This window comes from Hemicordylus capensis, chromosome 1, assembly GCF_027244095.1.
Source record: "Hemicordylus capensis ecotype Gifberg chromosome 1, rHemCap1.1.pri, whole genome shotgun sequence".
Classification (NCBI taxonomy): Eukaryota; Metazoa; Chordata; class Lepidosauria; order Squamata; family Cordylidae; genus Hemicordylus; species Hemicordylus capensis.
In genome coordinates, this window is record NC_069657.1 from 349,789,883 (window position 1) to 349,801,791 (window position 11,909).

General features: G+C 44.6%; 1 long non-coding RNA gene across 1 annotated transcript; it reads right to left on the reverse strand.

Moving 5' to 3' along the window:
- Positions 1 to 840: 840 nt before the first annotated feature.
- LOC128339714 (uncharacterized) lies at positions 841 to 11,868 on the reverse strand. The gene is made up of 3 exons (XR_008313183.1): positions 11,586 to 11,868; positions 3,878 to 4,028; positions 841 to 1,070 (listed from the first exon to the last, which is right to left on the reverse strand). It is a non-coding gene; the product is annotated as an uncharacterized LOC128339714 (long non-coding RNA).
- Between the last annotated feature and the right edge of the window lie 41 nt (positions 11,869 to 11,909).

Below are 11,909 nucleotides of genomic sequence, written 5' to 3' on the forward strand. Positions count from 1 at the left end.
GTCTGGAAGTCATATGACCATGAATCCCTAGCCTCAAATTCCAAAATAGCAGTGGTGTTTCAGAGTTGAAGGGATAATATATTTTGGTACCTACTTCAATGCACTTTCTTCTTTGTTTTACTTCATGTGTTCCAGGGCTGAGCCCTAGAACTGAAATCAAGGTTGGGGCTAAACCCTGGGAGATGTGACTTGAATAAAACGTTGCCCACTGGTGCAGAAGTCTGATGCAAAAGTACCACAGGGAAGCCCCTATGGAGGATATGATCACATGACATGTTGGTGGAGCAGGGGCAGAATTCTCTAAGGAGAATGAGAGCAATACTGACAATGTGGGGTTACTTGCATGGGAGGACACCCCTGCACAGCCTGGCCTTATGGTGCCTTGGCTTCTTAATTTAAACATCTTTCTTTCTATTGATCTGATTTGTTAGTCTGTGGGAGATTAAGCTGAGAGATAAACAGAAAGTGCTGGGCTCTTTCCCCTGAACCAGCTCAGTCCAGAGGCAGCTGATGAGCCAGATCCCAGAGAACTGTTTAATGTTTCAAGGTTATGACCGCACTGTTTACAAGATGTCTTCGGTTATTTATACTGTTATTACCAGCAGAGGGGCTTTAAATTTCCGCTTCACTTGCTCTTTCGATATATGTACACATATATCGAAATACACATATACATATATGTATATGAATATATTTTATTTTAATTTTTCTGCTCAATCTGATACCCAGGAATTTTATTGTATTTTTCCTTTGGGAAAATAGGAGAATACACAATAACATTTTTATAGAGGAAATCACTGCTGAAAATAAAGGCTGATTAGGAAATGTACAAAAAGCCAATGAAAGTTTTGCAAGTATATTTAAAGAAATGTGTGAAAGGTATAGTAGTGTGAGGAGACATGCTTTAAATCACGTAACCTAGATTAAAACTACAAAGAGTCTGGTGGAATCTTAAAGACTAACATATATAGGGGCATGAGATTTTGAGCTCTGAGGGATCATGTCCTCGGATGTATGAAGTAGTCTCCCAACATGGACAGGGATGCCTTGATTACAGATAGAAAACTTTTCTAAAAGAACAAAGCAGAGATCAAAAGTCAAGCATTGCAAGATATAACTACAGTTGTGTCACAATTACACAGTAGCCATTGATAGACCTGTCCTCCATGAATTTGTCTAAAGCCTTTTTAAAGCCATCCAAGCTAATGGCTATCACCACATCTCATGTCAGGGCGCATGTAGAGCTCATGTAGCGGAACAGTTCCGATGAGTGTTCCTCACATGCAATTAAAGAACATGCCAAGATTGTGTTGGCACATCCATTACTGATGGTGAGACAAGTGTGTGTTTGCCATTGCCCTGACATTATCATGTAAAATGGTGGCTGTTCATCTGAACCAGTCCAGTCTCAAATATGAAAATAAATTCCAGTGTGGTGGGTTCACATTGTGTTAGTTATACTTTAACATGCAATACATTCATGCTTGATGAGGTGGGGATTCTAAATGTTGAAATGTATTATTATATCCTGGTCTTTTAACTTATTTAACTTGATTAGTCTTATTTTACATTGTATTTATTTTATTAATGTTGTGAGCCACCCTGAGCAGTAGTGTACTGGAGTGGCGGGGTATAAATATTTAACATAATCATAATGAATGTAGCACAAGGCATCCGTGCCTAGACGGGAGATCACCTGTGAAATCTATACACACCATAGCAAAATAAAGGTGGACTATAAATGACTTGACTAGCAAGCCAGAGGTTGCTGGTTCAAATCCCCGCTAGCATGTTTCCCAGACTATGGGAAACACCTACATCAGGCAGAAGTGAGATAGGAAGATGCTGAAAGGCATTATCTCATACTGTGCGGGAGGAGGCAATGGTGTGTATTCTATCAAAGACAACCACAGGGCTCTGTGGCAGCCAGGAGTCGACACCGATGCAACAGCACACTTTACCTTTTATAAATGTAATTCAGTAATCCAAAAGCCTTCAGTTTAAGGTGAGAGTTAAGATGCTTTACATTTTCACATGTGCTCTAAAAAGAATGGAAATTGCAAGTTAAGGTGCCTATCTTAACTTCTGCACCATACAAACTGTAAAAACTTTGTACAGTCTGGTATATAATGATAGAAATGAGGCTCCATGTACCCACACTTTCCCTTGATCAGAGATGCATCAGGCGATCTCTAGCAACTGCACCTGTTAAATGTCTGCCTGGATGCATCCCTCCCCAGCAAAATGTCCAGCTGAAAGACCAAGGCAAAGTGTGGGTGCATGGATCCTCATTCCTAAAGCCATCATCACATACCAGTCTGTAAGTTAAGATGAGCAACTTAACTTGCAATTTCCATTCTTATTAGAGCATGAGTGAAAATGTAAAGCATCTTAACTCTCATCTTACAATGAACATTTTTGAACTACTGAGTGCCCAGGCATTTTTAAAAGGTATCTTACAGTGCTCACATGTAGTCTCCCATTCAAATGCATACCAGGGTGAACCCTGCTTAGCAAAGGAGACAATTCATGCTTGCTACCACAAGACCAGATCTCCTCCAGTAGTGTGGCCCATTCTTGTCTTTAACAGCAATTTGATCTGCAGCAATTAGCAGGGTGCTTTCCAGATTACATGTTATAACAGGGGTAAAATGCTTTGACTTGGCAGGATCATATTGAAAAGGATCACCAGAATCTCAAACTCCTAAAACAGGAAAATAAAGCTATTTTTCTGCAACAGTCTTGCAATGTTGTAGCACTATAACACAAAGATAAAATCAAAATAAGGCATCACAAATGTGAATTGCACCTTGCTGTCAGCACAGGGACTGGAGTGTCACAATACGGGAAACACAGAAGCACACATTGCAGATAGGGATGTGCACAGAACCGGTTTGCCCAGTTCGGTTCGAATTCGAACCAGGTTTGGACCAGAAGGGGGAGGTTTGGTTTTGGTTTTGTTCGAACCTCTCCCTGGTTCGGTTCGAATTCAAACCATTTTGAACTATTTAGAACTGGTTTGAATGGTTTCAAACCTCCAAAAGTGGGTGGGGTAGTAGCTGGCACCCATGGCTACCTACCACCCAAACCCCAAAGCAATTGGACATTCGTGCGATTTTTAAAATGAATTTTAGAATTATTATTTTTCTCATAGGGTATAATGGGATTTGAACCAGCCCATTATTCCCTATTGTGGAGCACCCATGGATGCCAACAACCACCCAAACCCCAGAACAATCAGACACTCCGACGATTCTTTAATGAATATTTGAAATATTTTAAATTATTTTTCTCATAGGGTATAATGGGACCCGAACCAGCCCATTATCCCCTATTGTGGAGCACCTAGGGGCACAAAAGTGGGGTGGGTGGTAGGCACTCAGGGGTGTTTACCACCCAAAAACTCACAAGGAAATTGGACACTCCTCTGATTATTGGTGAATTGTTAAAGTATTTTTGAATTCCTCATAGAGAATAATTAGGATTGCAGCAAATTTATAGCTTCATGTCGGGGGGATAGCATATTAGAGTGGATTCATGGTGTCTCATTGAAAATCTCATTTGCTATCATAGAATCCACACTCAATACCTCAGAAACAATAGAACCCTGTATCCCATGGGTTAGAAACTCATGGGGGTGGTTGGCACCCTCTGTGCACTAGACTACCACTCTGGGCCACCCCAGCACCCCACAAGTGGCTTTAAAGTTTTTCTCCATAGGGAAGAATAGAGGCTTCAGCAGCCCCATAATTGCACTTGAGGGGTGCTGGGGTGGCCCAGAGCAAGGGCAAAGTTCATAAAACTTATAAAAGGGAACCAATTTTTATGAAAATATTCTATTTTCTGTATCATAAATATACATATTCTGTCAACTTACTCGTTTATGCTACTAGTTTCCAAATGTTCAATTGCCATTCCTTAAGTGAAATGCAGATATTTTGCTTAATAACTTTTGCAGCTGTCAGCAGGTTCCAGACTTTTCATGGATTCAATCTGTCCTGATAGATAACCTATCAACAGCAATGGATCTAAAGAAAAATTTAAACTGGGTTATTCGTGATATTGTCTAGAACAGGGATTCTCAATGTTGGTTTCTCAGATGTTATTGGACCAACTCCCATAATCCCCAACCAAAGGCCACTGGGGCTGGGGATTATGGGAGTTGAAGTCCAATAACATCTGGGGACCCAACATTAAGAATCTCTGTTCTAGATCAGGGGTTCTCAATCCTGAGTCCCCAGATATTGTTGGAATGCCACTAACATCAACCCCAGCCACAATGGCCAAGCCACTGTAGTCCAACAACATCTGAGGACCCAAGTTTGAGAATCCTTGGCCTAGACAATCTTTACATAAGAAACATAAGAACATAAGAACAGCCCTGCTGGATCAGGCCCAAGACCCATCTAGTCTAACATCCTGTTTTGCACAGTGGCCCACCAGATGCCGCTGGAAGCCTACAGGCAGGAGTTGAGGGCATGCCCTCCCTCCTGCTGTTACTCCCCTGCAACTGGTACTCAGAGGCATCCTGCCTTTGAGGCTGGAGGCGGCCCACAGCCCTCCGACTGGTAGCCATTGATAGACTCTCCTCCATGAAGTCATCCAAACCCCTCTTAAAGCCATCCAGGTTGTTGGCTGTCACCACATCCTGTGGCAGAGAGTTCCACAAGTGGATCACGCGTTGTGTGAAAAAGTACTTCCGTTTGTTGGTCCTAGACCTCCTGGCAATCAATTTCATGGAGTGACCCCTGGTTCTAGTGTTGTGTGAGAGGGAAAAGAATCTCTCTCTCTCCACTTTCTCCACACCATGCATGATTTTATAGACCTCTATCATGTCTCCACGCAGTCGTCTTTTTTCTAAACTAAAAAGCCCCAGGTGTTGTAGTCTTGCCTCATAAGAAAGGTGCTCTAGGCCCCTGATCATCTTTCTCCAAAGCAACCTAATAGGATAGTCATACCATATATGAAAAAACCCCTGGTATTATTACCCTATATGCACAATAAAATCAAAGCAGTATAAAATATCACATTCTGTCTGAAAAGCAACTAACTGACCTCAGACACTCCAAGAAGCACCTGCACAAATAGCCATGTTTTTACTAGTCAGTGGAAGGGCAAGGAACCCTTTTACCCTATTAAAGAGAAAAGACTGTAACCCAAAATGCCCTGCTCTGAGTTCTCACCAACCTAACTTCTGAAAAAAGAAGGAACCCTGCAATCAGGTCTGAATCTGAGGGGGGCACTCAACATGGATACTGAAATACTCAAGGACCAATGTTCTGAGGAACCTCAACAGCAATCCCAAGAAGGCCTCCTTGAGGCAGTCTACAAGTTACTAGAGGGAACAATACACTAGCAGGATCTCCAGTTTCCTTTATACTGCAGAACTAAGGATGGGGATAGGCTGCTTAAAAGCTAGGGTTTGAGTAATTAGAATTAACCAGAAAATCACAGTGAATGATTTTTGATTAATTTTTAATTAATTAGCACCACACTAATTTTGTGGTGCTAATGAATTACTGCCAAATGTGGACATGTATAATGGTGAAAGGTTTCCTATAGTTGTGACCTATGAATACGAAGTATTATTTGGCAACAATTACATGATGGACCGGGTCTCACAATCAGTGACACCCGGTTCCTAGCGGTGAGCGGGAAGAGCGGGCTAAGCCTGCTCTCCCTGCTCACGAGCAGGCAGGGAGCCCTGGGCAGACGGATTGGCCGCCTACACGATGGTCGGCTCTGAAATGGAGCCGGCGGGTGCTGGGGAGCTCGGGGGCCGCGCGGCCGCCGGAAGCCCCAGTATGCCCTGCGCGAGTGCGCAGGGCATACTGGGGAGACCCCCTGCTTTTAAGCCTCCCAGCCGGGGGTCTACTCACAAGTAGCCGCGAGTAGACCGTGGCTACTCACGAGCAGATAGCCCGGCTTTGCGGAGTGCAAACCTGGGCTAAGGGGCAGGCTACAGGAGCGGGTTAGCTGCTCCAGAACCCCGATATCCTGCTTCACCCCTGAATCAAATAGCGGGCTAATGTGATTGTGTACATGTCTGAAGGTCCACATAAGCGTGACTGGAACAAAATGTTTGAAAATGTGAAGAATATTGTATCTGGTGCCATGCAATTTGAATTCACTCCCAGCATAATGTCATTGAATATCATCCACTGAAAATTACTCTTGTGCAAATCTCAAGGAAACAAATGGATGCTAAACAAAAGCACAGCTGTACTCCAATGTCTCAGGAGAACCTATTAACTCATTTTGTCCATGTTTTGCATTGTTATAGTTCAGCATTTATTCGTTTTGCTTTACTCAACATTACAGGGGAGAGTAGAGGAGAAACAGCACTTTCAGAAGCAACCTCATTTGACTGTGATGTGTCGTTCTAGCCTTAGATTCATACTATAATAAGCCATGCCCTAAACAACGGTGACGAGAGCCGTGAAAGTTATAAAGCAAGTGTTCTCAAATTTTGGTCCCTAGATGTTGTACTGCCACAGCAGTAGCACACTGTGATGTATTTGCATTGGTGGAGGTACCCAGAGTAGGGATGTGCACAGAACAGGGTTTGCATTCCATTCCAAGCTCAGAGCAGAACGCAAATGCCCGGAACGTTCCAGTTGAGCCGGTTGTTCAGATGGAATGAGCTTGGGTTTGAGCAGGGCAGTCAGCAAAAGGTGGTGGGAGGTACCTTTAAAAATCATTACCTCGGTACCGCTCGCAACTGCAAGTAGCAGTGCCCAAGCCCACCACCACTTGCTGACCACCCTTATCAAAACCCAAGCTCGTTCCATCTTGCGCCAAGGCTGCCCAATCTGTGGCATTTTTCTGGCCTCTGTGCATGTGCAGCAGCCATTTGCATGGTCAGCACCACCAGACAAATGGCTGCTGCACATGCACAGAGGTGCAAGAAGCCAGGTGGGGCACTGCTGCTTGTAGGTGCTGGTAAGTGTGAGCGGTAACTAGGTACTGATTGTTAAAGGTAACTCCTGCTACCCCTCACCGTCCACCCTGGTGCCACTTGGAACACGCAAAATGTTCCAACTCAGAATGGGGTCATTCCATGCCAAGTGCGAAACAGGCCCTTCATTTGAAGGGTGTTCTTTTTCTAGCTCAAAACACTTGAAATGGCCCGTTTCAAGCTCAAAATGTTCTGCACATCCCTTCATTGTGCCATCTGGTCCAATTTTGATGGATGAGTTTCAATTATTGGTACTCAAGGATGTGGACAAGGTGGTAAGTTGAGTTTGGATGACCACATGCATGCTTGCCTTTTGTGGCTTATTAAATCTAGTAGTGAAGGGATTTTCAGCTGGGTCTAGCAAGTTGTAAATGTCTCATTAAGAGAGAGAGTGGTTCCAGCTTCACTGATGGAAGCTATTATTTGGACACTCCTGAAGATACCTAGTTGGGATCCAGGGGATTAACTATAGGCCTGTGGCTAATATCATCTTTCTTGGTAGGATGCTCAAGTGTCTGGTGGCATTTTTGGAGGAAATTGATCATCAGCTTGAGGCCTAGTTTTGGAATAGAAACTGAGGTGGGTCTCACGATCCGTGAGACCAGCTTTTGTTAAAACTGCGGGGAGAGCGAGCTAAACCTGCTCTCCCCACAGACGAACGGGCAGGGAGCCCTGGTCAGCCAGATCGGCCGTGGCGGAGCCGGCGGGTGGGGGGGGAGCGGGGGCCACACGCCCCCCAGTATGCCCTGCGCGAGCATGCAGGGCATACTGGGGAGACCCTCGAGCTGGGAGGTGGCTTTTCGCCTCCTGGCCAGGGGTCTACTCATGAGTAGGAACAGTGCGAATCCGCACTGCGGCTACTCACGAGCCTAAAAAGCAGGTTTGCTGGAGCGCTCACTCCGCAAACCTGCTTTTTAGCAGGGGTTCTCAAGTGGGTTACCCGCTCAAGAACCACCGGGCTCGGCTGCGAGCCCAGTGGTTCTTACAACCAAGAAAAATCGGGCTAGGCTCTCCTAGCCTGATTTTTGTTGGTCATGAGAATCGGCCCACTGACTGTGTTGCCCTGTGGGATGACCTATGCTGAGGGAAATACAGGGGGAATGAGACCCTGTTGATTCTCTTGGATCTCTCAGCTTTGATACTATCAAAGTTAGCTTAACGTCCGTTCCAGGCAAATTGATGGAAAGCATCCTCAAGGATAAAATTGTAAAGCACATATAAGAACAAGCCCTGCTGGGAGAGAACCAGCATGGCTTCTGCAAAGGTAAATCTTGCCTCACAAACCTTTTGCAGTTCTTTGAGAGTGTCAACAAGTGTGTGGATCAAGGTGATCCAGTTGACATAGTATACCTGGATTTCCAAAAAGCTTTTGACAAAGTTCCTCATCAAAGACTCCTGAGGAAACTTAGCAGTCATGGAATAAGGGGACAAGTACATGTGTGGATTGCTAACTGGTTGAAAGACAGGAAACAGAGGGTAGGGATAAATGGAAAGTTTTCACAATGGAGGGAAGTAAGAGTTGGGGTCCCCCAGGGATCTGTACTGGGGCGGTGGGACCAGTGCTTTTTAATTTATTCATAAATGATCTAGAAGAAGGGGTAAGCAGCGAGGTGGCCAAGTTTTCAGATGATACCAAACTCTTTTGGGTAGTAAACTCCAAAACAGATTGTGAGGAACTCCAAAAGGATCTCTCCAAACTGGGTGAGTAGGCAACAAAATGAAAAATTCAGTTCAATGTTGGCAAGTGTAAAGTGATGCACATTGGGACGAAAAACCCCAACTTGAAGTATATGCTGATGGGAACTGAGCTGTTGGTGACTGACCAGAAGAGGGATCTTGGGGTCTTGGAGGACAGCTCATTGAAAGTGTTGACTCAATATGCAGCAGGTGTGAAAAAGGCCAATTCCATGCTAGGGAGGGGATTGAAGCTAATATTATAATGCCCTTATACAAAATGATGGTGCGGCCACACCTGGAGTCCTGCATACAATTCTGGTCACCACATCTAAAGAACATTGCAGAACTGGAAACAGTGTAGAAGAGGCAACCAAGATGATCAGGGGCCTAGAGCACCTTTCTTATGAGGCAAGGCTACAACACCTGGGGCTATTTAGTTTAGAAAAAAGACGACTGTGGGGAGACATGACAGAGGTCTATAAAATCATGCATAGTGTAGAGAAAGTGGACAGAGATAAATTCTTCTTCCTCTCACATAACACTAGAACCAGGGGTCATCGCATGAAATTGATTGCCACGAAATTTTGGACCAGCAAATGGAGGTACTTTTTCACACAACACATAATCAACTTGTGGAATTCTCTGCCACAAAATGTGGCAACAGACAACCAACTGGATGGCTTTAAGAGGGGTATGGATAACTTCATGGAGAAGAGGTCTATCAATGGCTACTAGTTGGAGGGCTATAGGTCATCTCCAGCCTCAAAAGCAGGATGCTCGGAGTACCCGTTGCAGGGGAGTAACAGCAGGAGAGAGGGCATGCCCTCATCTCCTGCCTGTAGCCTTCCAGTGGCATCTGGTGGGCCACTGTGTGAAACAGGATGCTGGATTAGATGGGCCTTGGGCTAATCCAGCAGTGCTGTTCTTATGTAACCATGACACCCTTCTGGATAGGCTGTCCAGTTTAGGTGTGGTAGGTACTCTTTGGTGGCTTTTCTGCTCCTACCTGGATGGCCATGGTGCTGGCAGATTAGTCTTTAACCTCTTTTTTTCTCATCTTGGACTATAATAAATTTGTATGGTATGGTTCAACTCTTTTGCAGTTACGCTTTCGGGTTCCACTCTGTTCCCCATGCTGTTTAACATCTATATAAAATCGCTAGGAGAGGTCTGTCTGACGATTTGGCTTGAGGTGTCATCAATATTCAGATGACACCAAGCTGCACCTATCTTTTTTCATCAGATTCAAGTGAGGTGATGACTGTCCTGAATCATTGCTTGGATGCAGTAATGAACTTGATGAGGGTAAACAAATTAAGGCACAACCCAGACAAGATGGAAAGCACTGTTGATCGGTGGATCAACTGTCCATGTGAGCAATTTCCAGCCTATTCTTGGGAGATTCCACTCCCCCTTATGAGGCTCGCAGTCAGGAGGTACTCTGGGAGTGCTCATTGATCCATCATTATCACTAGAGGCTCATGTGGCTTTTGTTATTTGGAGCACATTCTATGAGATGGAGATAACCTAGACACAGTTCCTCATAGGGGCTATTCCCACATTAAGCAAAAATCAGGCTAGCCTCCGCTAGCCCGATTTTTGCTGATCGTGAGAACTACCGGGCTCGGCTGTGAGCCCGGTGGTTCTAGAGCCGGTAACCTGCTCAAGTACCTGTCCCCTTAGCCCGGGTTTGTGGAGCAAGTGCATAGGTAAGTTTCTCCTCACAACAACCCTGTGAAGTAGGTTAGGCTGAGAGAGAAGTGACTGGCCCAATCACCCAGCAAGTATCAAGGCTGAATGGATCTGCCCGGTCCTAGTCCATCACTCTAACCACTACACCACACTGTTATTGCTTTTAGTGGTATTTTATTATTGAAGTTTTAACATACTTTTAGTTGCATGTTTTACTTTACAGTTGATCGTGTTATTTTGTCAGTCATCTAGAGAATGATCACAATGGGGTGGCCATAGAAATAAAGATCATTGTTGTTGGACTACAACTCCATTACCCCCGAGCACAAGGGCCACTGCAGCTGGGTATGATGGGATTTGTAGTCTAACAACATCTGAGGACCAAAGCCTGAGAGCCCTTGCTATAAAAGATGCCAGAACTCTCCCTGCTTCTCCAATTAACTACCATTTGGGGTGTGCATTTATATGTTGTACCCCTGCCGACTGAGCAATGAAGCACATTTTAAAGTGGCAATTCTCTTATATTTAGCAGGGGGAGAGTGACAGTTCCTATCCATCCTCAGCACAGCATCCTTCAGTGGTTGCTGCTGGTGTCTCGCTTATGTCTTTTAGACTGTGAGCCCTTTGGGGACAGGGAGCCATCTTTAGTTATTACTGTTTTTCCTATGTAAACTGCTTTAACAACTGTTGTCAAAAAGTGGTATATAAATATTTGTTGTAGTAGTAGTAAAAGCACCCATTTAGAAAAATGCTTTATGTTTTTTGAAAAAATGCCCCAAAGCAAAAGTATACACAATTGGACCAAATCCTGGGGTGTGTGGCCCACATCTTCCAATGCAACAAGTTCCTCAGTGATTTTTGTCACATATCTGCAGCTTCAAATGTTATATTCTGTGCCAATGTACCACAGGGTAGCACTCATGAAACATACAAAAAAGTATTAGATTATATGCAAGAAGAAGTTATGGCAAAACTCAAAGTACTTTATATCTTTTGTAATCTTCTATGCAGATTACAAAATTCTGAGTTGTTCCGAGGTAATAAAAATGCAAACTAAGCAGCACATTTACAAATATTTGGTCCCAATGCCATCTTCTGAACCCTCACCGCACAAGATAGGGCTAACCCGCCCAAGGCGAAGCCTCCCTTTTGGAGTCACAAAAAAAATCTACAGATGTGAAAGATTCAGCCTTCCATCTGTTCTCTCTGACGTTTTCAGGTCAAGAAGAAAGTGGAACAAGATCCCAGATTTACAAACCCCTTTTTGCTCGTCGATGAACTACTTTCGGAGCCTTCCAAACCCCAAGGAGATCCCCGATTCAGACCTCCTCAGAATTCCATTTTGCTCCCTCGAATGAAGCATTTTTGTAGCCCCCTCCCCAAAAGAGCACGTGCAAGATTCACAAACAACCAGCAGCACCCCGCTTTGTTCCCTTTGAACTGCAGTTACGAAGAACGCAGAAAGAGGCCCCACATGCACAAACGTCCACGCTCGTTTGGGCGAAATGCCGTTCCCAACCAAGGATAAGCAACCCCCACGCGCACACCTCCCCCCTACTACGACTCCTCCAATCCACGGCGC